The following is a 27,760-nucleotide window of genomic DNA, read 5'->3' on the forward strand; positions in this document are numbered from 1 at the left end:
CTGTGAGACTAACCGTAGCCCTCGGCGCAAGAGGGTCCGTGTGTTCCTGGCGTGTGGGGTGGTGGCTGATCCTGTGGTCGGGGCAGCGGAAGAAAGAGTTTCAAGATGGCGCCTGCCTGGATCTCGCGGGGATGCAAAATAGCTAGGCCATCTTGAGGAATAAAAATCGGTCCATTGGAGGTGCGAGGCAGTCGGGTTCTGACGTTCGTGGCGATCAGTACAGTGACCGTTGGGTTCCGTTTCTATTCGTGCAGTCAGCTGAGCTTTGTTAGTTACCTTCGCGCCGTGGCTGTCATTGTTTGTTGGTTTGCTGTGTGTTGCTGTGGTTCTTCAGTGAAACGCTTCGTCGCCCACGACGAGACCCCCCGTCTCTTACACAAGATACTCTTACACCTTCCTTTCTAATTATTTGGATTCTTCGGACTACTGTTTGCTTAGCCTCGGTGATCTGACGAGCATGGGTGTGTCAACGTGATTATGCTATATATATGAAGGCTTCCATCAGTCTTGACAGACTATGGATACCCACTGTAAGGGTGCCTGCGCGTGAAATTTGTGTGGCAAGACTTGCGCAACCTCTAACCACGCCTCTCCTGAGTCAACATTGTTGCATACCAGTGGCAAGTTGAGGTACAAGACGACTGGAAACAATGCCGAAATAAGCGGAGAGCACATACAGCGCCTAGAATTCCCAAATGGTCACCCATCTGGTATTAGCCAGGCTCAACGTTGCTTAACTTCGGTGATCTGACGAGAACCGGTGTGTCAACGTGATTATGCCGTATATATGCTATATATATATATATATATATATATATATATATATATATATATATATATATATAATTCATTATCCTTGAGTGGCTTTCGAGACTTGATAAGTGTGACTTATATATATATATATATATATATAGTGGACAAATGTTTGTTTAAATAGACATTTGGCGAGATAATTTACGGGCGCCGCTCCCACGGGTCGATTGGTAGAACTACTGACTGTCAACGCGATGGTTCTAGGTTCAATCCTCGGTTTGGGAGAAGCGCTTGTCTAGCAACACTGATGAGTTGTGATACAACAAAACAGGACTGTATGTCGATGACTACAATATACATATATATATATATATATATATATATATATATATATATATATATATATATACAGTGTATCACAAAAGTGAGTACACCCCTCACATTTCTTCAAATATTTAAGTATATCTCTTCATTAGACAACACTGAAAAAATAATTTTTTGGGCACAATGAAAATTAGTCTGTCTGCAGCATATATAACAGAGTTAATTTATTTCCCCCTCAAAATAACTCAAAATACAGCCATTAAAAGCTAAATCCCTGGCAAAAAACGTGAGTACACCCCTTATGAAAAGCTGTCAATATTAACATACAACATGTCAACTCTCAATATTTTGTGTGGCCACCATCATTATCCAAAACTGCTTTTACTCTCCTGGGCATGGAGTGTACCAGAGCTTCACATGTAGCCACTGGAATACTCTTCAATTACGACATTGCAGTTTCTGGAGGGAGGGGATCATGCTCTGCTGCAGTATTTGACAGTACATGTTGGAGTTCATGTTTCCCTCAATGGAATGTAACTCTTCAATACACGCAGCACTCATGCAGCCCCAGACAATGACACTCCCACGACCAGGCTTGACTGTAGGCATCACACACACCTGATCACTGCCACACTTTGTTGACATGTCTTCAGCAAACTGTTTGCGGGCTTTCTTGTGTATTGCCTTCAGAAGAGGTTTCCTCCTAGGGTGACAGCCATGCACACCAATTTAAGGAATACAAAGATAAGTGTGTCATGCCTACAGTCACAACTGACTATAGAATAGTCATCTTCAAATCTAATGTAAATAAATTCCTATTGACTCATCCATTTTGATAATCTTGTATTACCCAAGTTCCGCGGTAACTGGTTTTGTTGTCTCATTATCTGCCTAACACTGAACCTTTATCATAAAGTGGCCTTTGGACCTTGTTAAAAGTGACCCGCTAAGTAAAAAAAAAAAATTTATATACGTTTTGTTTTTATTATTTTATTTACTAATTACTTGTTGGCATCTCTGATTGTCAAGACTGATCTTATTTAAGCTCTTAATTAAAAAAATTAGCAAAAAAACACACAGCTTTATGGAGTGCCACCCGGATCACCAGATTTCTCCCCTTTGACTTTTTTCCCTTTTACATCTTAAATCTGTTGTGTAGAAGAATTATCGATCTGTTAAACTAATAATCAATAAAATCGATATTATGTGTAGTTATATGAATATCTGAACGGTAATCGTCTGTATTTTTGAGATGAGGTGTTTTCATTGATTGAGATTGTCGGACTGACTTCCTCATCTTTGTTGTTATCGTCACAACGTTTCGGCCGTTTTGCCCTCCGGCGTTCGTCAGGTGTTTTGTATCGAACTGGGGAACCGTTTGTTAGGAGTCTCGAACCCAACCCTTTATTATTATTACGGGAGTACCGTGTCCGGACTCCAGCTAGGCTCTGGGACATAGTTGCTAATTCTCTGTTTTGAAGGTTACTTTTTTCACTGCCTTCGTTCAGGATTGAACTCAGCACCTTTGGGTAACTGTAAACTTTGATACAACGTCTAGGACCACTCGGCCATATGTCACTAGGACAATTCTTAGTTGGTTTTTGTTAATGTTAAACCTATGTTGTTATTCAAGGTTTTCTCTCTCTATCAGAGGTGTCCAAATTGCATTCAGATCTATGCTTGGTTTGCTCAGTAGGTTGTTATGTCCGAGCATGTGAGTTGTTTCTTTAAGTTTTCTCACTTTCCAGTGGGTCTCTCTGTTTATTATTTTTACTTCATCCCATAGGGGGCGATGGTCCCCCCTCTCCATCCCGACATGGTTGGCTATACCCGATTTTTCCGTCTCCCCTTTAGTTACCGCTTTTCGGTGTTCTTCCACCCTTACTTTAAGGGGGCGGTGTTCGACTTCTGGGACAGGCTGTATATAAAGTTTATTTATTTATTGATAATGTTGCAGAAGAACAAGTCAAGTGAACATAATACTGCAGGTTTGAACAACAACAAAAAAATAGTCATGAAAGGCCAAGGAGTATGGAAAAACCAAACTGCCATTGGAAGAGTGCGAATAACACTTGGACCTTGGGGAGGCTTTTTGACACCCAAAATCCAGAGAATACCAGTTGGTGTTACAAGTTAGAAATTAATGGTAAGCCCCTGTTACAATAATGCAAAGATATTTATAATACTTAACAAAAAATTGAAGAGCACTGGAAATCTGAGGAGACTTCTTTTCACTTAGACTCCTGAGAACACCACAGGTTATTGCCAGTAAGTGATAACTGGTTATGGCCTGTGTGAAAACTCTTAGTGAGTTTAATAATTCATGATAAAAAAAACAACAAAATTCTGAGTCCATTTCAAGCTTGAAACCCGGGAAGCGAGCCCCACGGTACTGTGGTGGACAGACGGACAGTTCTATGAAAGGAGCCCTGTTTATGGAATTTTTGTTTAGTTTCAGGCACAGCAAGAGAGTGATGAAAAATTGTTAGTAGCTGTTGTAGCTAGAAAAGTTTTAAAAGGGGGTGAGACATAATTGAAGATCAATCATGCATCATCATGAGTCACATTTTCCGCTTGGTGCGGATTGCAAACTCACGTGACTGATTTTTCGCCATTCCTTCCGATCTAGGGCAAGTTGGTTGATGGACGCCCAACTGTTGAGAGATGTCCAATCAAAAACATTTCCTCTCCACCTTCTCCTTGGCTTTCCTCTGATACTTTAGCCTTCTAACATATAATAAAAGCATAACTTTGATAGGCCAGTGGTTGATCGTTTGACATGGCCAAAATATTTAAGGGTTTTACTTTTGAGTTTATCAAGTAGAGGGGGTAGGGAAGTAGTTTGAGGAAGGGTAGATATTTTTTTTTCATTATGAAACGTATTACGTGATTTTGAAACAACTCAATTTGATTGGCTAGTTGTTTAGCTCATGTGATACAATCAAGGTTATTTAAAACTGCTGAAAGGACAAAATTAAATAAACTTTTACTTTAACAGTTATCGGCATCCTTTTTTGATTTTCGAATGGTGTTGTGTTTTTGCAGAGCCGCCCAACCCAATTCGATTCTGTGTTTCAATGTCGTCTCCTGATCACTGGAGAAAGCCAGTTTATGTCCTAAATAAATGAATTGGGTGACCTGTTTGATGGGTTTACTGTGAATAGTCATGTTTTGGTTAAACTGTCATTTAGCTGTAGACATACATTCTGTTTTCTCTTGGTTTATTTCTAATCCTAATTCCTTTGGGCAATAAAAACTAATTTTGTTTTTGAATGAAATAAATACGTATTATATACGTTTGAAGCCAAAAACAACGCATTATTACAAAATAAACAGATATTTATTTTGTTTGAAAATTATGTTGAAATTCATAAATATATTTCGAGACAAAGCTTCATCATCAGTATGTCTTTCTTTCTTTTTTTTTTTTGCGATGTTGTTGCTGGAGCAGATAATCAGAAAGTAGAAGTCTGTTTGATGTTTTTACGGTAGTTTTTTTTTTTTTTTTTTAAATCTCGGAATGGTGCGTTAGGTCACGCGGGATTCACGTTAAGATTTCTTGTTCCTTAGAAGTGCCAGTTGAGTTTGAATAAAATAAGATTTTAAAAAAAATAAAAATTAAAGATTAAAAAAACTACCGTAAAAACATCAAACGGACTTCTACTTTCTGATTATCTGCCCTAGCAACAACATTGCAAAAAAAAAAAAAAAAAAAAACGACAGACATACTGATGATGAGGCTTTGCCTCGAAATATATTTATGAATTTCAATATAAATTTCAAACAAAATAAATGTCTGTTTATTTTGTAACAATGTCTTGTTTTGGCTTCAAACGTATATAATACGTATTTTATTTTATTCAAACTCAACCGGCGTTTCTAAGGAACAAGAAATCTTAACGTAATTTTGTTTTTGTTTATATTTAACTGGTTTTGCAAACTCAGATTATTTGAATAAGAATAAGTGAAGCAGGCATGGTCCTTCGTGAGTGCACAATGAACGAGGCATTAAAAAATTACTAAGTTCAGCATTTAGCCCCTCCCCCCCCATTTTGCCCCAAAAGTTCTCAGGGGGCATCAAATCCTGGTGAAAATGAACAAACGGTACAGTTTTAGGCCTTAACATGTGTAAATTTGAGTTCTGCACCATACAAAAAAAAAGAAATGACTAAGTCCATCATTTGCGCCTCCGCCCCCATTTAGTCCCAAAAGTTCCCAAGGTCTTAACATATTTAAATTTGAGTTCATCACCATGCAAAACTACTAAATAGACAAACACAGAAAATTTTGGACAAATATGGTAAAACAGTCCCAAAAATGGAGTGTTTTTATTAGCCCTAAAAGAGTCCCTGGGGCACACCCAAGAGTTGTCGCGAAGTATAGACAAACAAAATTATATAGAAATCAGTTAGCCACAATTTTTCAGAAAGTTTTATAAAAATCCAAGGCATCATTTTTTTTTAATAAGCACAAAAGTGTCGATTTTAGTCATTTTAACCCAAAAGGCACTAATTTTGAATACTAATACTATTACGCAAAGAAAAGGCTTCTACCATTTAACCCCTAGCATAGGGAAAATAATAATCAAAGAGCAAGGTATCAGGGTGGATCCTGGCTAGCCGTTTTTCTTTGAATGTTTCAGGAAAATGAGTAGTTTCGCAGAAGAAAAAAAAAAAAATGTACATATTTATTTTAATGCATTTTAAAAGTGTATATATAGACATCAAACAACCTTCCCATACGCACACATATTCGTCCTTTCCCGACATGGGTTGGATTTTAAAAAACTGTCTTTTTTCGCACGATCTATGACTTTTTCTTTTATCACATTTTTATTTCAATTATCCTGAAGATGTCCTCTGAAACAGGGACGAAACGTTGATTTTTTAATAATTTCATTCGGTTTTTTCTATTTTTTCTTTAAACATATATATATATATATATATATATATATATATATATATATATATATATATATATATATATATATATATATACTTTTATGCACGTAATAATTATTAATTAACTTTTGTACTTTTATAAATTTTACAAAGTAAGGTATGCAAATTTAATACCTTACTTTAATAAAATGTATAAAAGTGCACTTTGAAGATAAATAAATTTCAAATTGAATCTTGTACCTTTATTTTTAAAGCCTATAGTAAAAACATTTTGTTTAACAATTTTCATGCCTTGGATGAAATACTTTTCTAACTTGTATCCTATCTTTTTAAGATTATATTTTATTTAATTTATTAATTTGGATTTTATTTAATTTATTAATTTGGATTTTATTTAATTTATTAATTTGGATTTTAAAAAAGATGAATGTGATTTTGTATGTATTTATAAAACTCTCCTACTCTCTATTTCAGATTGTATTTCTCCTCACACCACAACTCATTTTTGCAACCCCCTCTTTGTATTATTACAGGTCTCTCTGTTTCAGTTTGTAATTCTCCTCACTCCACAACTCTTTTTTGCAACTCTCTCTTTGTCATACATGTCTGAATAATAAGAAAATCTGAATTTTTTTGACAAAAACTTTAAAATAATTTTTTGATTAATTTTTTTAAAACTTCTTTCAGAACAGAAAATCTTTACAATTTAATAAAGAACATATTTCATATAGGTTTCATCAAAAATATTCAGTAGATAACGAAAAAAATAGAGATGAAAATTTCAAAATGAGTGTATAACTGGTTGCGCTCAATAGTAGTCCTCGCTAGCGAAAGACTTTGTTATTGTTATTCTGTTATTATTATTATTTAAAACATTTTGTGTCCTCCGCTTTCACGCGAGGACTAATATATATATATGTGTGTGTGTGTGTGTGTGTGTGTGTGTGTGTGTGTGTGTGTGTGTTTTGGGGTGGAGAGGGCTCCCGTAAGCCATGGTGAAGTCAACCTTTCTAGGAAAAGCAAATCTCTGATCTGAAAAACCATAAAGCGGGAGACCAGTACCCGCATTAAACTGGTCTGCATTTTAACTTGTTGCTGGCTATCTTGTTCTTGCTTGTTGCTGGATCTCAACATTTTTAACCGAGATAGAGACTTAGCTGTCGTACAAAGCTAAAACTCTGTAACACGATCTTTGTATAGATACTCCCTCAAGCATTTGGGCTCATGGACATTAAATGTGTGAGGGAGTGGCACTCGTCTGACAAGACGTTGCAATCATCGTATATATATATATATATATATATATATATATATATATATATATATATATATATGTTAGGATTTTTGTTCCTTAGAAGCGCTGGTTGAGTTTGAATAAAATAAATACATATTATATACGTTTGAAGCCAAAACAAAGCATTATTACAAAATAAACAGGCATTTATTTTGTTTGAAATTAATATTGAAATTTATAAATATATTTCGAAGTAAATATTTTTATGAATTTCAATATAAATTTCACGATAAACACTCGCTTACTGAAACCACTATCAACCATTTCTCCCAGTCTTTATTTAGTGCCTAAAATTGTCTTCCGTTTCCCTACTTTCCGGCTGACTATAATATTGTCTGTCATCTTCAAGTCCAATGTAAACAAGTTACTTATGCGCCATTCCCTTAAGTTATCCAATTTACTAAATTTCCTCAACTAAGGATTACAAGTATATTGTCCTATTGACTACTGTACACTCATTAACCCTTATATCCTCGAGTAGCCTCCGGGCCTTGATAAATGGTGACTCTTTTATTAAAAAAAAAAAAATGAATATTTTTTCCGATAAAAAAGAAAATACATTTCTAAATTGATCCAGTTCATTTTAGAATTAATGTCTACGTACTTTTTATCTTGATTTGTACTTTTTAATTAGAATTTTAAATCTTATGGATTCTTCTGATAAAATATTCCCCCCCCGTCTCTCTTCTATATACTCTTCCTTCCATTTTTCTTAATTTAAAACTTAGCATCCTTTCAAATAGTGTACACATGTGTCTCCTGTGTACACACGTGTCTGCGTTTTGTGTTTATGTACACGTGTTGTCTAGGTTTCAATCCCAGCCTTTCTTTTCTTCTCTTTTCTTTGTGTGTGTGTGTGTTTTTTTTTGTTTTTTTTTTTTTTTGTTTTTTTTAGTTGAAACATTTTTCAAATTCCAAACGGTTGAGTTATCGGCTTTTTCTCAGCTTCCCTTCACTCTGCGAAAATTTTATTTCGCATTTTCATTTTCTCCCCATCCTACTTTTTTTCTTCTTCTTTTTTTTTTTTTTTAATTTTTACTCCAGTTTCCGCTCTTCCTTTCACTATCTGTGAACATTTTGAAAACCCTTATTTGCATAACAGTTCATTACAGTTTCTTGGGTGTTTGTCGACCAACTGGAAAGCGAGGGAAAATGGGCAGGGTAAGAGGTCTGGGAAGATTCCGGGTCGGGGGTGAATGACTACTGACTGGAAAATGGAAGACTTACAAGTTTGACTGAGCTAAACCAACACTCAAAGCACTAATATAAACGTACAGCCATCGTTAAGCGGTACCAACAGTCAAATATATCTATTACTAGCATTTCAGCTCGGCGTTGCCCGGGTGTTTGGAGGTGTATGTTGAGCAAAAAAACAAAAAAGCGGTCAATTTTTTAAAAATTTGACCCTTATTATGACCCCCTTAAAATTTATTGTTTTGGGTTAAAATCAAGTTATTAAGTTATATCCATGTCCTAGGAATCTATATCTAAAATTTCAAGTGTTTAGACCCAAAATTGGCGGAGGAGTTTGGTAGAGTTCTCAAAGATCAAATCGTTGAACTTTGACCCCTTAATCGCCAAATCTCTGGCCGAAAACCGATCACATAGATTTTTCCAAATCTTATATCAAATTTCGAGTCTGTAGACTTAAAATTGACAGAGTTATTGCGTAGGGAAATGTACACACGCACACACACACACACACACACACACACACACACATAGACACGTTCGCTTTTATAGATATACTAGCATGGGCGGCCGGCGTTGCCCGGGTGTTTGGATGTGTATGGTGAGCAAAAAAATAAAAAAGTGGTAGTAGGAAGGCAGGCTCGAACCCGTACCGCAAAGGAGGAAAAGAACGGGGTAAAACATAACGTTTATGCTGTTACGACCACCGCCAAACCGGAAGCGGCATTTTTTTAAATTCAGGCTAGACAATCTAAAGGAGAGGATAACTTTCAAAAATATCGGCGAAAAAGGTGACCGCACCCCCGTAGAAAAGTGCCTAGTTGAAGGGGAAGATATTAATATTTTTAGACAATTTTTCGATATTTGTCGTATGAAAGGTGGAACTTTAAAACGATACTGATCTTGGTAAAATCCGTCGCCTCTATTGAAAGTTTAAGGTAGACATGCAAACAGACATACATACATACATTTATATATTGGTAACTAAAAATTTTCGACCCAAACTGATGAAAAAGCTTGCCCTATCTCTGAATACCCTTTATGTAAAATTTCAAATATTTAGACCAGAAATTGTCTGAGTAATTTGGAAGAGACCGCAGAGGTCAATTTTTTAAAACTTTGACCCCTATTATGTCCCCTTAAAATTTATTGTTTTGGGCTCAAATCAAGTTATTAAGTTAGATCCATGTCCTAGGTACCTATAGCTAAAATTTCAAATGCGTAGACCCAAAATTGTCGGAGGAGTTTGGTAGAGTTCTCAAAGGTCAAATCGTTGAACTTTGACCCCTTAATCGCCAAATCTCTGGCCGAAAACCGATCACAGATTTTTCCAAATCTCAGTACTCTGTATATCAAATTTCGAGTCTGTAAACTTAAAATTGACAGAGTTATTGCGTAGGGAAATGTACACAGACGCACAGACGCACAGATACACAGACACTTTCACTTTTATACATATATAGGTAGATATAGATTATACTACAGCTGAGTTAATCAACGTTTGTTTCCGTAAGGCTTTTCTTTCTATACCTTTTTTACAAAGGAATCACCAGTTATCAAAGACCCGGAGGCCATTCGAGGACAAGGGTTAATGAGTGTACAGTAGTCAATGGGACAATATCGTAGTAATCGTTAGTGGAAGTTTGGGTGATTGGATTATTTAAGGGGACGACTCATCAAAAACTTGTTTTTTTTTACGTTAGACTTGAAGACGACCATATTGTAGTCAGCAGGAAAGCAGGGAAACGGAACAGGGTTCCATGGGCGTGCAGTGTTATAAAAGAATCTAAAGCTGATTTTATAGGCGGGGCCTTTCTACTTGTGCGGTGATAAAACTTTTCAAATGCACTTGCGATGTTTGGTCGTACAAATGCTCTTGTGATGTTAGGTTGTATAAAAGTGTTAACTTTGGTCAAAATTGGATTTCCTTCTCTAATCGGATTTTATCGATTTTTGATTTTCAATACTTATCGAAGACCTTCCGATACAAAACCTACGTAAGAACACTTCCAGACATAGAAAGTAACTTTGAGTGAAACTTCAAAGAAATCCGTCAAGCCGTTTCCGTGTCTATAGGGAACCCTCTCTCACACAAACACACACACATACACAAAGACAAAATTTGTAAGAATAACATTAAAGATAAGAACAGTAGTCCGAATAATGCTAATAATACAAACAAATGTTAGTAGAAAAAACAATTTTTTTTGTATTATTCCAATTTTTATACTCAATTTTTTTCTTTATTTCAACATATTAGTGCTTTATATCTATGCTAGCAGACCGCCCGGCGTTGCCCGGTCGTAAAATACGCATAAATATTATATTTTATTAAATACAGGAATTGAGACATGTGCATGCGAGTATTATGTTTTTTTCTAAACAGTTCACTTCTTGTAAATAAATAAAACATACTCAAGCTGAGATTGAAACCCAAACCCCAAAACAGTGAGTCAAGTACGATACCCATTAATCCAACTTTACATAATCTTTAAAAAATGTTTTCAAACCTACTTATTCTTAACATAAGGAATCTGTCATGTTAACGATTCGCCTATACACATTCGTAAAACAGTTGACAAGCATAAAAATCTGATGACCTCTAAGTAGCAATTTGTCAATTTTGACCTCTTAACAGCCCTTTTTTCTGCATGAAAACCGATTAAAACGTTTTCCACATGTCTGAATATTCTATATACCAAATTTCAAGTCTGTAGATAAAAAAATTCGGTGAGTATATAGGTTGAGAATTGCCCTCACACACGCATTCTCACTTTTATAGATATATAGATATTACAAAAACTACACTGTTGGTCTTGCTTGTTTTTTTTTTTGTTTTTGTTTTTTACATAGGCATCACCACTTATCAAGGCTAAGAGGCCACTCGAGGATAAGGGTAAAAGAGTGTACAGTAGAAATTGGACAATATAGTAATCGTTAGTAATGGAAATTCGGTAAATTTGTTAACTTATATCGAACGACTCATCAAAAACTTTTTACGTTAGACTTGAAGACAACCATATTGTAGTCAGCTGGAAAGCAGGAAAACAGAAGACAATTCCACAGGCGTGCAGTTTTAAGAAAGAAGCTTTGCTCATGGAATCTACGTTTAGGTTTAGGCACAGAGAAAGAGTGGGGGGAATTATTGATATTATTTTCAGCTAAGTTTGGCGAGGGAGGGACCATAGATTCGAGCTCAGCCGAGTACTTGCCATGAAAATAACGATAAAGCTGAGACAAACTCGCAACATCTCTTCTGTGAGAAAGAGGTTGCAAGGAAGAGAAACGGACATCCCCTACGAGGCTACGAAGTCTATTTTGAACTCTATCAAGGCAGGATAAGTCCTTTCTAGTAGTTCATTCCCAAATGTGGTAACAGTACTCCATTCTTGGACCTACTTGGCTCCTGCATCAGCAGTGAGATATCTACTGGATCGATAGAAGACTCCTACCATTTTTGTTTGTTATCTTTCACCACTGAATGACGTCAGAAAGGGATAAGATTGTGCAACAATTGCTTCTCTGTAAACCACTTGTTACTGTTTCAGAGAGTATCCATTATTGTTTGGGCGGCTGTTTTGTTTTATAGCATAATCAACCCATTTTAACTTATTTAATGTCGAAGCGAGTAATTTTGGTAAAAGTTTTTATACTTCAAATTCTTTATATCTTCAAATATTTATTCATTATGTTTGTTTTGGTTGTTTTGTTTTACGGCACGTCAACCGTTTTCTGTTATTTAACGCCAAATGCTGAATTCGCTCATTTTGATAAAAGTTCTTTATACCTTAAAATATTTATTTATGGTGCTTAGTTTGGTTGTTTTGTAGAGGAAAACTGTTGTTTTTGTTTTGGCTTTGCAGGGAAAAGATTAAGTTTTGCAAAGGAAAAGAAAGGAAATAAAGGAAACAGAAACATCAATGTTTGGTGCATTTTAGGTCAGGAAGCCAATATCTTCAGACAGCCTAATCTGTTACCACCAAACCATTGTCTCTTGCGACTGGAGGTTGGAACGTACATGGCGCTATTTAGGTACTATTTAACTATTGTCGAACAGTTTCATAATGTTTTCTTTTCATATCTTCCTGTATTAAATTCCGTCTTCACGGACGTACAAAAAGGCGCTTATAACAAATGTAAATTGGCCATTAAAAGGTTATGATGAACAGAAGAGTTAGTTTAATCCGTATACAGCTGAAATGATCGCGATTGGTTTTTATCAGGTTGGAGTTGTACCAGATTAATAGATTGGTAGATAATGTATTAAAATGAGACAGAGATAAGATAATCTGGATGTTGTGTTAAGATGTTAAGCTTAAAAAAAAACAACAAAAAAAACAAAAAAAAAACAAAAACAAAGAATCTTAACTCAAAACGAAAAAGGTGTTGGTATTGTTTATCTTCATCTCAAGGAATTAGTTTTTTTTAATGCTAATTCTTTGAGCCATTTTATTTCTTCCACGATATTTAGCTCGGCTGATATAAACATAAGCTCAATATTTGTACAGCTTTATGATTCAGTTGATTTTACGAATTGAAAAAAAACAACCTTTGAACCAAGAAAGGAAAAAAATATATTTATATACTAACAGCTGCGTCGCGTCGGCACACAAAACGCCAAGTCAAACACAAAATGGAGTACACTAAACATCAAGTACACTCAACATCGTCTTACCATCAATGCTTACCCTGTGAATTCGAAGTATGGGAAATTCCCATTGGCACAAAACAAAATCACTGAAAAAATAAAAATACCCTAACTAAAGGTAAGGATAATGAGTAAACGTTGGATAAAATAATGGTTAAAATTGTTACGAACTTGACAGGATTTGAACCTGGAATCTTCTGATCCGTAGTCAGACGCGTTATCCATTGCATCACCTCCTGTCTGTATGCCGAAAGATGTTACCACGACCGCATACAGACAGTGCTAAATTCTGTTGACATGGGCAGCTAACTTTTTCGAAAATTGCACGAAACGGTCCATAAACCCTTATTTTGGGCTTTTTGTGTAACTCGGCATTGTTCGTTACAAACCATATATAGATAAGGGCAATCTAGGAATACACACCATGAAAACGGACGTTTACACAATTTCATTCTTACATGGATTGATGTAAAAACTTTTTTTTCTCAAAGGAATCACCACTTATCAAGGCTCAGTGGCCACTCGAGGATAAGGGTAAAAGAGTGTACAATAGTGAAAAGGACAATATAGTAATCGTTAAAAGTGTAAATTTGATAAATTGGATTAGTTAAGGGGAACGGCTCATCAAGAACTTGTTTACGTCGGACTTGAAAACGACCATATTGTAGTCAGCTGGAAAGCAGGAAAACGGAAGAGAGTTCCACAGGTGTGCAGTTCTAAGAAAGAAGCTTTGTTCATGGGATCTATGCTTAGGTTTAGGCACAGGTTTAGGGGAAATTAGTAATAGTGTTTTCTGCTAGACGGGTGTTTCTTGTGAAAGTTTGGTGAAGGGGGACCATAGAATGGAGCTCAGTCGAGCACTTGCCATGAAAATAACGATAAAGCAGAGACAAACTCGCAACATCTCTTCTGTGAGAAAGAGGTTGCAGGGAAGAGAAAAGGACATCCCCCACTAGGCTACAAAGTCTATTTGGAACTCTGTTAAGGCAGGATAAGGCTTCCTAGCAGCTCCTTCCCAGATGTGGCAACAGTACTCAATCCTTGGACGTACCTGGCTCTTATATAAATAGACAATTGTATCAGCAGTGAGATATCTACTGGATCGATCGAAGGATCCCACTATTTTTCCAGCGGCCTTGGCAACGGATTTAATGTATCTTAAAGAATTAATTTCTATCCAATTTTCACCATCACTGATCATCACAATGATGTTGCTTCGCTTGACACCTATTGACCCGGATCTTTGAGTGGCCTTAGGGCCTTAATAAGCGATGACTCTTTTAGTAAAAACAATATTTTAAGACAATAAAGTATAAAAGTCTTGTTAAATTGACTGGATTCGCTAGTAAATAGCCTGGAAAAAAAGGTTGATATGCCATAACAGAAAACGATAAATCACCATAACTTCAAGACTATTATACTTTTTTTTATTCAAATGAGTTTGTGATTTTGAGTAATCGTTTGATCCAAGTGTAAGATTATATCTTAAAAACAAAATAAAAGACTTTGAATATAAAACATTTTACAAATATCTATTATAATAAAATCATATTCCTGTCTGCTTGTTAACAGTTTGATTAATATATACAAATAACATACTGTTTCACAAATTAATTTTCATACTGAAAACGGACATTTACACAATTTCATTCTTACATGGATTCATATATAAACTTTTTTTTTCTCAAAGGAATCACCATTTATCAAAGCCCAGAAGCCACTCGAGCATAAGAGTTAAAAGTGTACAGTAGTCAAAAGGACAATATAATAATCGTTAGAAGTGTAAATTTGGTAAATTGGATTACTTAAGGGAAACGGCTCATCAAGAACTTGTTTACATTGGACTTGAAGATGGTCACATTGTAGTTAGCTGGAAAACAGGAAAACGGAAGAGAGTTCCACAGATTTGCTGTTCTAAGAAAGAGGCTTTGTTCCTGAAATCTATGTTTAGGTTTAGGCACAGATAAGGAGTGGGGGTAGTTATTGATAGGGTTTTCAGCTAGATGAGTGTATCTCATGAATGTTAGGCGGGGAGGGACCATAGATTTGAGCTCAGACGAGCACTTGCCGTGAAAATAAAGATAAAACAGAGACAGGCTCGCAACGTCTCTTCTGTAAGAAAGAGGTTGTAGGGAAAAGAAAAGGGCATCCCTCACAAGACTATGAAGTCTATTTTGAACTCTGTCAAGGCAAGATAAGATCTTCCTAACAGCTCCTGCTCAGATGTGGCAACAATATTCCATCCTTGAATGTACGTAGCTTTTATATAGGTAGAGAATTGCATCTGCAGATAGATACGTACTAGATCGATAAAAGGATCCCACCATGTTTCCAGCGACCTTAGTAACAGATTTGATGTACATGTTCCATTTATTCAAAGAGAATCTACATTCAAAAAGTAACCTCATTTGCATATTACACAAAGAAAATCCATTTTATTAATTAACTCCATTTCACTAATTATTTATTGTAATAGAATTCTTTTAATTGGTTTATTTAGAAATGTTATTTAAGGTTATTTATTATTTTTATTTTTATTTATTTTCAATTATAATAAGCCAACACAAACTGCCGTTAAAACGTAATTTCATATTTAAGCTGTGAGAGTTGTTCACCTTTAACTATGAGAGTTATTTCCCATTTAATTTTCATATGCGATAACTGGTATGTTTTATGCTTCAATAAATGCAACATGTGGTTCACTTTCAGGAAAATCGTAAGAAGTTAGATTATTCAGTGTATCTTAAATATTATGTGACTAAATACTATGCTAATATGTTTAAACCTGGCAACATCGGATACATGCAGCTAGTATATATATATATATATATATATATATAATATATATATATATATATATATATATATATATATATAGATAGATAGATAGATAGATATAGGAATCACCACATATCAAGGTCCGGAGGCCATTCCTGGATAAGGGTTATTGAGTGCGTAGTAGTCAATGGGATAATATTGTAGTAATTATTAATAGTGGCAATTTCGTAAATTGGATTACTTAAGAGATGGCTCATCAAGAATTTGTTTACATTGGACTTGACAGCTACCAAAAACTATCAAACGGAAGAGAGTTCCACAGGCGCGCAGTTCTAAGAAAGATGCTTTGTTCATGGAATCTACGTTTAGGTTTAGGCGCAGATAAAGAGTGGGGAAAATTATAGACAGTGGTTTCAACTAGATGAGGGGTTTTCATGAAAGTTTGGCGAGGTGGGGGCCATAGATGGAAGATCAGACGAGTTATATATGCAAAAGTGCACTTTTACCTAAATGTGAGTTGAGAATAATTTTCCCTTTGACCAATTTGGTAACCCCAAATGGGGAGCGGCATATACATTGTTTTCAAAATATAATTATTTTTGTTTTGCGATACATTAATTATTCCCAATTCGCATTTAGGTAAAAATGCACTTTCGTATAAATAATTGAATTCATTCAAAACGTATCGCAAAACAAAAACAAATAAATAACATAATATATATATATATATATATATATATATATATATATATATAAATATGTTGCATCTTGCAATATCTCTGCAGCTTTTGAGCTTTGATTATGCAGAGATCAAAATCGTGAATAAGTTCAACGATGAAATATCTCCTAAATCTTATATTGTTGAAATGATCAGCTATTTATGAAAATATGATCGAACTTTTATCTCGCATTTGTGAATAAAAGTTCAAGGATTGAGATATTAAGCTTAATATTGCTTAACCTTAATGATCTGATAAAATATTAACATAGACATAAAAGCTTTCAGAAAAAGAAAAACTTTAATGACAAAACTTAGTTGGTTGCAACATCATTTTATGCCAAAACTGTAATACTCACCAGAGTAGCAAGCGTCTGCGTATTTGTGCATTGTGTGGATGTGCGTGCGAGCAGTGGCATGACGGAGGAGGGGTGGACTTGCCGCAGGGAAGTGTTGGGTGGGAAAATAGAAAAAAAGATGGCGCCTGGTGTTTTATAAACTGTGGTTTCGCGAAAACAGAGGGCACACATGCAAATGAGACGAGGTGAAAAATTGCATAAAAAGCAAGCTCGAGTAAGAGGAGGGAACAGTGTCGTTTACAGTCACGAGGTTATTGTGTTACTATTGCGAGCGTTGGTGACAATTGAAATTGAATTTGATACAAAACCCTCACATATTTTTTTAGTATAGGCTCAGTGTATTCAGAGTTACTTCCCTTGAATATTTTCAAATCATCACCTCTGAATTATACTGGCAATCAGAGAATGAATTTTAAAAAAATTTTAAACTGACTTGCACAATACATGTGCGAGATTCGAAATTGAGGCTTGCCCTCTTTCTTGACTGTAGGCTTCAAGTAAGGTGGATATATTCTACACTTTAACACCATTGAAATTATTTCATCAGATCCTGCTTCTGGTTTTAGTTAATACTGAACTCCCAGAGAGATCGCTATTTTAGCATGGCCCTTTTCTGCTGGTCACAGAGCTTGTAACCACTATTGCTCCCAAATAATACAAAGTAATTCGTATTTACTTTATAGCCCATGCATTCTTTATAATCTGTTTGACCTGGCAATCCATGTTATTCTGATTATGTTTAGAGACTTTTAACATGTTATTCGTGGCAATCCAGCGATGCATTTTGAGGATGTTAGCAATGATCATGTTGTCATTACTTGGATTGGTAGAGCATGAGTTGTACAAGTCCGGACGGTTCAACACTTGAGGGACGTGCCTCGGGAACAAAGTTTCTGGCAAAGATTATGATCTTTGGTGTGATTTCAAATGATGGCCACGTCACGCCACCTCACATGTTTGAAGTCAGCTTGAAAGTAAACACGAAAATGTTCCTGGGTGTGTTGAAGCATGTGGTGATCCTTTGGTGCAATCAAGTGGCCGCTGGCAGAACCTGGGTGTGACAGCAGGACTCAGTGCTGGCCCAGAAGTCCAAAGAGACCCAGGCTTGACTTCAACAGGAATGCTACGACTTCGTACCCTTCTCTCACTGACCCCTTCTTCCTCAACCTGAATTCACTGGACTACTTCGTTTGGTCATACGTTGAGAACATCACTAATATGACCTTCCATAAAGCCTGATCACAGCCATCTGCCAAATATTCGCCAAGCTCCTGTTGGCGCTTGTGGAAAAGGCCTGCTCCAGTTTCAAACTCGTATTGAAGTGGTGATTGAAGGTGGCTACATTGAATAGATGTCAGCTCTAATACATAATCAAGTTACCTGAATTGATTTTTTTTCAGTAAAAGTTTTAAAATGTTGTTTTCCTTAGAGCGATACTTTTATCGTTCCCCCTGTACAATCGTTTTAAAACAATTTAATCTTCTTTTCAGAACGTTGAATACAAGATGAAAAAGAACATATTTACACAATTTTCTTATTTCAATTCATGCTAGGATGAAAAACTGCTGAAGCAGTTCGCAATATCAACGAAGTGTTTGGCCAAGGAACCATTACTGAATACACAGCACAATGGTGGTTTAAGAAATTTCATGGTGGCGACGAGAGTCTTGAAGATGATGAGCAACGATCAATTAAGAGGCTTAGTCGAAGCCAATCCATGCACAACTGTTCGAGAACTTGCTTCTGAATTAGACTTAACGTATACGACGATTTCCAACCACTTGGTAGAGATGGGAAAGAAAAAAACACTTGATAAATGAGTGCCTCATAAATTGAACGACAACAAAAAATGGTTATGAAGTGTCATCTTCCATTCTTTTACACAATAAGAACGAGTCATTTCTCAACCGCGTGGTGACATGCGATGAAAAGTGGGTTCTTTACGACAACCGGCCACACTCAGCTCAGTGGTTAGACGTTGACGAAACTCCAAAAGGAGGTCATGCTGACTATTTGGTGGTCTGCAACTGGCCTAATCCATTACAGTTTTTTGCATGCAGGCGAAATTATTACGGTGGAAAAGTAGTCAACAAATGAATGAAATACATCAGAAACTTTGACAACAACACCCAGCATTAGTCAACAAAAAAGGCTCAATTCTCCTTTACGATAATACATGACCTAAACTAACCCTGCAGAAGTTGAATGAATTGGGCTACACATCTGCCTCATCTGCCATACTCTCCACATCTCTCACCTACTGACTATCACTTTTTCAAGCATCTCGACACATTTCTGCATAATAAATGCTTGGAAAATCTAAGTGATATCAAAAACGCTTTAAGCGACTTCATCGCCACCAGAACGCAAGATTTTTTGAATTACTGGCATAAATACACTTGTTTTGCGTTGGCAGAAATGTGTCGATTCTGATGGAGCTTATTTCAATCAATAAAATTTATCTGAGCCGAAATATGTTCATCTGAATTTAAAAGTTAAAAACCGCAAGAACTTTCTTTCAACCTGATATTTTGATGCAAAACCTGAAACTTGAGATGACAATTGTGTTTGAAGGCTATATCAATGCAGTTTATAGGATACACCGTGAACATGAGGTAGTATATAAAAGAATAATGACAATATTAGGAGTTTTCAATAAGATTCAATTATGTTACGTTTATTTGCCAGCATAATGTGTCGTACAAGATGGTATGTGTTGATGTCCCTAATTTTCAAGAGTATTATCTCTTCTTCAGGGAAGAAAATCAAATATCCTGGAAACTGATTTGGCAGCTAATCTACGACACTGACTTCAGGAAATAAAGAAATCAATAATAATAAAAAAAACTAAATAAAACAAAACAGACAAAAGAAAAACTCACCGAAGAGTTGTATACATTTCTTTTTATTTTCACTGCTGAAGAAGAAAAATGTGTAAAGTTTTTCATTATCAAAAAATAAAATAAAATAAATAAATAAAAATTCTTTCTGAAGCTCATTTACGCGTGATAGCGTCTTTCCTTTCGACAACCATCTTATTTCTACTTGTGGGTGCAACAGTAAATGAACATGTCGAGAATCCATATCCTTGCACTACAACTCAAAAATTTCTGAACTTCATCAGCCGAGATTTTATGAAATTTATCATTCAAATCACTTTATTCAACATCCCCTTTAGTTCATTTTGTGTTATCTTTGAAACTAAAACTTCTCTGTGTAAAAACAAAAACAAAAAAAAACGAGTTCGCACGATGTTAGGATTCTGTTTTTCCACTAAAAATGCGAAACCTTTAACAGAACCAACTATCGATGATACTCCAGCTGTACTTATTCCAACGCATAAATTCCATATTTTTGTAGGCGTATTGTGAATGGCTTCCTTCAGTCTTGACAGACTATTGATACCCACGGTAAGGGTGCCTGCGTGTGAAATTTTTGTGGCAAGAGTTGCGCAATCTCCAACCACATCTCTCCTGAGTCGACATTATTGAATACCAGTGACAAGTGGAGGTTCAGGACGACTGGAAACAATGCCGAGATAAGCGGAAAGCACATACAGCGCCTAGAATTCCCAAATGGTCACCCATCTGGTACTAGCCAGACTCAACGTTGCTTAACTTCGGTGATCTGACGGGGACCGGTGTGTCAACGTGAGGCATATTGTGATTGTATTAAAAATATCTTGACCTTTTTTAGTTGTGGGCAACTTTTTACAACACCTAAATATTAAATAAGAAATATCAACAAAGAGTCTGTTAATATTGTAAACGAGATCCACAGATGAAATAAAGCATAAATCAGTGCTTATCAATGTTTGTTATTATCGAAAAATTCATAACACCCAACAATGTAAACAAACATTTTATTTATTTTATTTTTTGACATGTTAGCGTTAACATCATGTAAGTAAGTTATAATATGTGAATTAGTATCGCAACTATCTATAAATGCAACTTTGTCTGTGTTTGTGTGTGTGCGCGTGTGTGTGTAACTTCGTTCTTTATAAACTCCGAAACGGCTGAACAGATTTTCTTTAAAATTTACACAACTTTAGTGTATAAGTCCGGGAATGATCATAATTAAGTTTTGTCTCAGAATACTACCGATAATTACCAATAATCGAAACCGTTATTTTAATTAATCGGTAATGCCGATTTTTTCCATGTCCTCGCTTAGCAACAATGATAGAAGAACTGGCCGTGGGGTAAGTCGATAGCTTATTTATTTATTTTTGCATGACGTGGTCTATAGGTTCAAACTCCGCACGTAAATTTCTTAATTTTTTTTTTCGTAAACTGGAAAGAAGTTTATATAAAAATAATTTTATAAAAGAAACAGTAGGTTCTCTAAAGTGCAATGTAGAACAACATATTTAGTTCTAAGTTATTGCATGGAGGCACGTGAAGCTTTCTCCCGGACGATTTAACAGATTTCGATGACAATAAAAATATGGGAGTGTGAAATATTCGTTGATTATCATTCAATCCCAGGCTACGTTGGGTCTTCCTGCTAGTTTAGTAATACAAATAACTCCTGCTAGTTTAGTAATACAAATAACTCCTGTTATAACGATATGAAAATTTTCTCCGCTTATAACTTCCGCCTACGACCTCTTCGCTCATCTTTCCGCCGCACAATGGTTGGGAACCACCGGTCTAGGAAGGTCCCGCTTCATTCACGCCGCCTGTAGCTGAGTCTATTTCCGTTTACAGTCAAGTTATCCTAACATGTATCAATGTAACCCTCGCCAAAATTCATACTAGTTGACTCACTCGGTGATTACCGGCGCAGGGTTCCAATATATAACATGTATAAAATTTGTTTTAAGATATTTCTGGAATTAGCAAAATATGGCGATAGAGGCCATTCATCTAGTTTGATAAAGATAAGGAAAGAACCATTTAATATTTTCTGATTTAACAGCGTGATTTCATTTTTTTTTTTTTTTTTTTTTGCTAAGCTAAAAAATCTATTCAAAATATTCTTTGAAAATAAATACACAACAACAACAACAACAACAACAACAACAACAACCGTGAATAAATGTACACCCCCCCCTTTTCAAATTCCAACTGGGAAAACCTTTAAAAAAAAAAGTATCTATCTCTGTTTCTCTCCCATCCCATAATCCACAGATCAATAAAGCTTGCTTTTCGAATCATACAGTATGTGGGTACTGGTTTAGGGATGGGGGGGGGGGGTCTAAATAAAAAATATCACCCCCAAACTCTGTTTAATGTACTTCTTGACTTAGCTTTCAGATCCTTTTCAAAGAAAGCAAGGTTTAAGACGAAGACGATATAAAATCAAAATAAATAAAAACTGCTCACAAACATTTCCCCCACCCCCTTTTTTTTTTTTAAATCCTTGTACACGGAAATGGTGAGCTTTTCAAATACGCCATTGCATAAGCAAGAATTTTTATTATATATTTCAAAATTCCCTTTTTTTTTATTTATATCAACATTATTCTTTTTATTTTTGTGCGGGATGGTATTATATATATATATATATATATATATATATATATATATATATATATATATATATATATATATACATATATATATATATATATATATATACGCTTTTTTATATTCAAAAGTAATGGACTAATGAATTCAACGAGGTTGTTAGATAGTGCTCAATAAAAAGAGCTGATAATACTTGTTTATTGTTATATAAACATGCTCACATCCCGCTGCTACAAATAGCCACTTGTTTCAATCAAACAACAGATATCATCAGGCAGCGACTTGACTATTCAAAAGTTCAATGAATAATCTTATTCATTGAACTTTTGAATAGTCAAGTCGCTGCCTGATGATATCTGTTGTTTGATTGAAACAAGTGGCTATTTGTAGCAGCGGGATGTGAGCATGTTTATATAACAATAAACAAGTATATATATATATATATATATATGTATATGTGTGTGTGTGTGTGTGTGTGTGTGCTCGCGCGTGCTGTTTTGGTAAAATATGTTTTTTTCTTTAGAAGCTCAATATATGTTTAATATAATAATAGAGCATATCTAAAAGAATAACAGCATAGCTGCATTGTACGATTCAAATGTTTATTCTTCATGCAAAGCAGCTCGCCCAGAATTTTTTTTTTTTTTTTTAACATTCTGGGGGCGCTGATTTGCATGAAAAGGAGGCTGCCAGAGCGAAACACGATGTTGAGTCTTCTAGGAACATTTTCTTCTTGTACATTATATTGTCAGGCATTTTTTTTCTATCTAAGCAAAGAAATTCTTATTTTTCTGAAGAGTATATACACGAAAAAGGGCGGAATTGATATAATAATAATCGTTTGTTTCTGAATGACGACACGGATTTGTAAAAAAAAAAAAAAAAATATATCAAAATTTTAACATGCCGGAGGAGCTGTTTTTCATGAAAGATCAATATTTGGATCTTGGAATGTAACTATACTCTTATATATATATATATATATATATATATATATATATATATATATATATATATATATATATATATATATATAAAACATAATCGAATTTAAGCAACATTGAGCCAGTACCAGATAGGTAAACATGTGGGAAGGTTAGATGCTGTATGTTCCGCGCTAAGTCGTAGAAATTTCCAGGTTGGTGTCTGGAGGCGCATTAATTAACTTGGAGAGATGCACCCCAAGTCTATCTATCTCTCTCTCTCTCTCTCTCTCTCTCTCTCTCTATATATATATATATATATATATATATATATATATATCCCATCGATTTAAGTTGTTCGGAAATCAACACAGATGATTTGTTTATAGTGATGAAGGCTATGTGTAGAACTATCCACACTTTTTGGTATTGCTGCTAACCTCCGTCGGTGCAGATAACTACTACAGGACAGAGTATACAGTAGACCGCAGGTTTTTACATCAGAGTTTCCTTCTCCTAGATGCATATCTTAACGAAGACTTGGGGTGCATCTCTCCAAGTGAATTAATGCGCCTCCAGACACCAACCTGGAAATTTCTACGACTTAGCGCGGAACATACAGCATCTAACCTTCCTACATGTTTACCTATCTGGTACTGGCTCAATGTTGCTTAAATTCGATTATGTTTTATATATATATATATATATATATATATATATATATATATATATATATATATAGAGAGAGAGAGAGAGAGAGAGAGAGAGAGATAGAGAGAGAGAGAAAGAGAGAGAGAGAGATAGAGATAGAGATGTACTAGCAGAAGTACCCGTCATTGACTGGGTTCAAAAACAACCTACAGAAAATGGACTGTGATTGATGAAAGTATGATAGGTCATAAAACGGAGGGATCGCAAAGAGATAGGTTTTTATACTCAAAAAGTTTACCCTAAGCAAAATATGATGAAAGTAAAGATAATTTTCGCGAAAATATATTTTTTATATCAACTTTGTTTCCATTCGTAGCTAAGAGTGACCAACAAAATGATGTTTCCTTACAAAGAGAAAATGTTATATATATAATAATATAAATATACAAGAAATAAATGTTACCATAGTCAATAAAAGTTACTTTATGGTAGAAAAGTTTATTGGTTTGTATTTTTAAGTAGTTTGTAAACAATTTTTTTTTTAATTCACAAACCCGTTTAAAAAAATCCTTTGAAATGGAGAGATCCGTTTTCAATTTGAAGGAGGCGCACCTGAGCATTCTGTGTTAACAATTTAAGAGAGTTCCGTCACCGTAACGAATATTTATAAATATATTTTAATGTTTTCCGTTATTTTGTGCTTGAGGAATATATTCGATTATGGCATGTGTAGTTCATATAAAAATCCATTTAAGTAGTTATCGCCTCAAATTTCGTTTTAATTTCGGTTCGCTGAAATTATTTCAAGTAAAGAGCATTAAAAACTATTTCAAAACAAAAAAAAACATGAACTGAACTTTTATTGACTATGGTAACATTTATTTCTTGTATATTTAGTTTTTCGGGTAGTTGTTTGTTGGCTTTTCTACTAAACACTTTTACTAAATGATATCGACGAAATATCGAAAAACAAAGAAATAAAAACAGTTTTGAAAAATAATGAAGTTTTACTTACTTTAGTAAAATAATCCGAAACAGCAAAATGGGATATTAAAAAAAGTAAACACGTAATTACTTTAGTCGGATTCAGGGTTATACTATTGCAATATAAAGAACACTCAGAAATGGTTGTAATCAACTGAATTCCTTCCAGTACACTGACAAAAAAGCTTAAACAGATATATAAATAAAAATAAAAAGGTTATGTAAATGTTTTTAGAAAGACACGTAATCACGTGAGCAGGATTTTTTCCTTCTTTTGACACGATAACAAGTAACGTTCTTATTTTTTATTATTTATCGATTTATCTATTTTTAAAAGAGTTCCACGTTCAAGTGTGGAAGGAAAAAAGAGTTATGCCAAATTTGTGTTGAGAATTGTCTAAAGTCCGACTTTTTTTTAGTTTTGGCTTTCACTTTAATAAGAACGAGGTGAATTTATTCGACACAATATGATTCAACTAAAAAAAATAAATAAAAGCTAACGTAAATTAAGATTAAAGTTAAGGTGTTATCGTGGACTCTCGCCCCTTTTAAAAAACCTTGTATAACTTTGTGACATATTTACATTCTATGGAGGTCAGGCGCGAACGAACACTCAATAATTTCATTATACCATATTTCTTCAAACTGAAACATAATTATCAAAGTATACTTACGCAAATAGATATGAAAAAACTTTGTTAAAGTGTGTGCCATATTTCCATGGAGAACAGGCGCGAACGCAGACCCCACAATTTTATTATACCATCCCTATTTAAGTTGAAACATACTTATCAAAGTATTCTTATGTACATCTATATCAAAAACACTTGTAAACGTTTTTTTTTTCATTTTTTATTTCCATACTTTGGGGGCCAGGCGCGAACGCAGACCCCACAATTTTTATAAACCACCGTTCTGCCAGATCAAACACCCCCATTCCTGATCGTCGATAAATCTTCTATCATTATATGTAATCAGTTTTTTAAAATAGTCAGCCATATAGGAGCCTAATCGTGACCAGACACACACACACACAGACGTTCAGCTTATATATATATATATATATATATATATATATATATGCTTGTATATATATATTATTTTTAAATATAATTATCCACTGACACGTGTTTCGTCGTCTACGATTCATCAGATTGGCTGAATCTAGCGAGATTCGAAATCGGGACCCCACGGTAATGAGCTTAAACCCATTACCGCTGATCCATCTTGCACGACTGTTTGGATATATCGCGATATCGCGATTTACTTGTTGTTTGTTTTTGTTTTTGCGATACGTTTTGAATTAATTCAAATATTTACGAAAGTGCATTTATACCTAAATGCTAGTTGGTAATAAGTTTCCCTTTAATCAATTTGGTACCCCCAACATGGGGAGCGGTATATATATTATTTTTAAATAAGTCATCTCCCTCTCAGTACAGACCAATAAGTCTTCTCTGTGTTATGAGTAAGTTGCTGGAATCAATATTAAATAGAGAAATAGTCAACCACCTCAGCAGGAATAACCTTCTTAGTGACACACAATATGGTTTCCGCTCTGCAAGATCTACCGCAGATGTGCTGACGGTTATATCCCACAGGATTAGTGAATCTCTTGACAAAGGCTTCCTTTCTAGGGCAATTGCTCTTGACATATCGAAGGCCTTCGACAAAGTATGGCATAAGGGTCTACTTCACAAGATTTCCAGCTACGGTATAACTGGAAATGTTTTCTCAATCATTAAATCATTTCTCTCCGATAGGCTCATAAGAGTAGTGGTAGATGGACGAAGATCGGAGGCCTGCAATATAAATGCTGGAGTCCCTCAGGGGTCAATCCTGGGCCCAACTATCTTCCTGATCTACATCAATGACCTCCCTAAACACATACTTAAATCATTCGTTGACATCTATGCTGATGACACGACCATCTACCGCAACACATCAAAGGCTGTAAATGACAAAGTTCTCTCTGATTCTCTCTCCTCTGATCTCGAGCGCGTGGTTCAGTGGGGGAAGATGTGGCTAGTTACCTTTAATGCATCCAAAACAAAACTCCTATCCTTACATCATCAACGCTCTGATCCCCAGCTGGCATCAATTGTGATGGATGGCTCTCGTCTGGGTGAGGCCCCGTGTTTTGACAAGCTTCTGGGTTTGACCTTTACTCCTGATCTGAAATGGAATACGTACATCAAGTCTGTTGCCAAGGTCGCTGGAAAGATGGTGGGATCCTTCTACCGCTCCAGAAGATATCTCACTACTGATGCAATTCTCTATCTATATAAAAGCCAAGTACGGCCAAGGATGGAATACTGTTGCCATATCTGGGCAGGAGCTGCCAAAAACAGCCTATCATGCCTTGACAGAGTACAAAATAGACTTCGTGGTTTAGTGGGGGATGCCCTTTTCTCTACCCTGCAACCCCTCTCCCACAGAAGAGACGTTGCGAGCCTATCCTTGTTTTATCGTTATTTTCATGGCAGGTGCTCGTCTGAACTTCAATCCCTGGTCCCCCCTCACCAATCTTTCACGAAAAACACCCGTCTAGCTGAATCCACTGTGAAAATTTCCCCCCACTCTATATCTGTGCCTAAATCAAAACGCGGATTTCATGAACAAAGCTTCTTTCTTAGAACTGCACGCCCGTGGAACTCTGTTCCGTCTGCCTGCTTCCCTCCGGATTACAACTTGGATGTCTTCAAGTCTAATGTTAACAAATTCCTAATGAACCGCCCCCTTAAGTAAACACTTCATCAAAT

General features: G+C 35.4%; 1 protein-coding gene and 1 pseudogene across 1 annotated transcript in view; one reads left to right on the forward strand and one right to left on the reverse strand.

The window, feature by feature from the left end:
- The window catches only part of LOC145252797 (osmotic avoidance abnormal protein 3-like), a 2,582,558-nt gene that overhangs the window by 2,226,217 nt on the left and 328,581 nt on the right, over nucleotides 1–27,760 (forward strand). The window lies entirely within an intron of this gene.
- Nucleotides 671–787, reverse strand: LOC145252936 (5S ribosomal RNA; annotated as a pseudogene).

The sequence above is a fragment of the Euprymna scolopes genome, chromosome 29 (assembly GCF_053919585.1).
Source record: "Euprymna scolopes isolate OS-2025 chromosome 29, ASM5391958v1, whole genome shotgun sequence".
In the NCBI taxonomy this organism is placed as follows: domain Eukaryota; kingdom Metazoa; phylum Mollusca; class Cephalopoda; order Sepiida; family Sepiolidae; genus Euprymna; species Euprymna scolopes.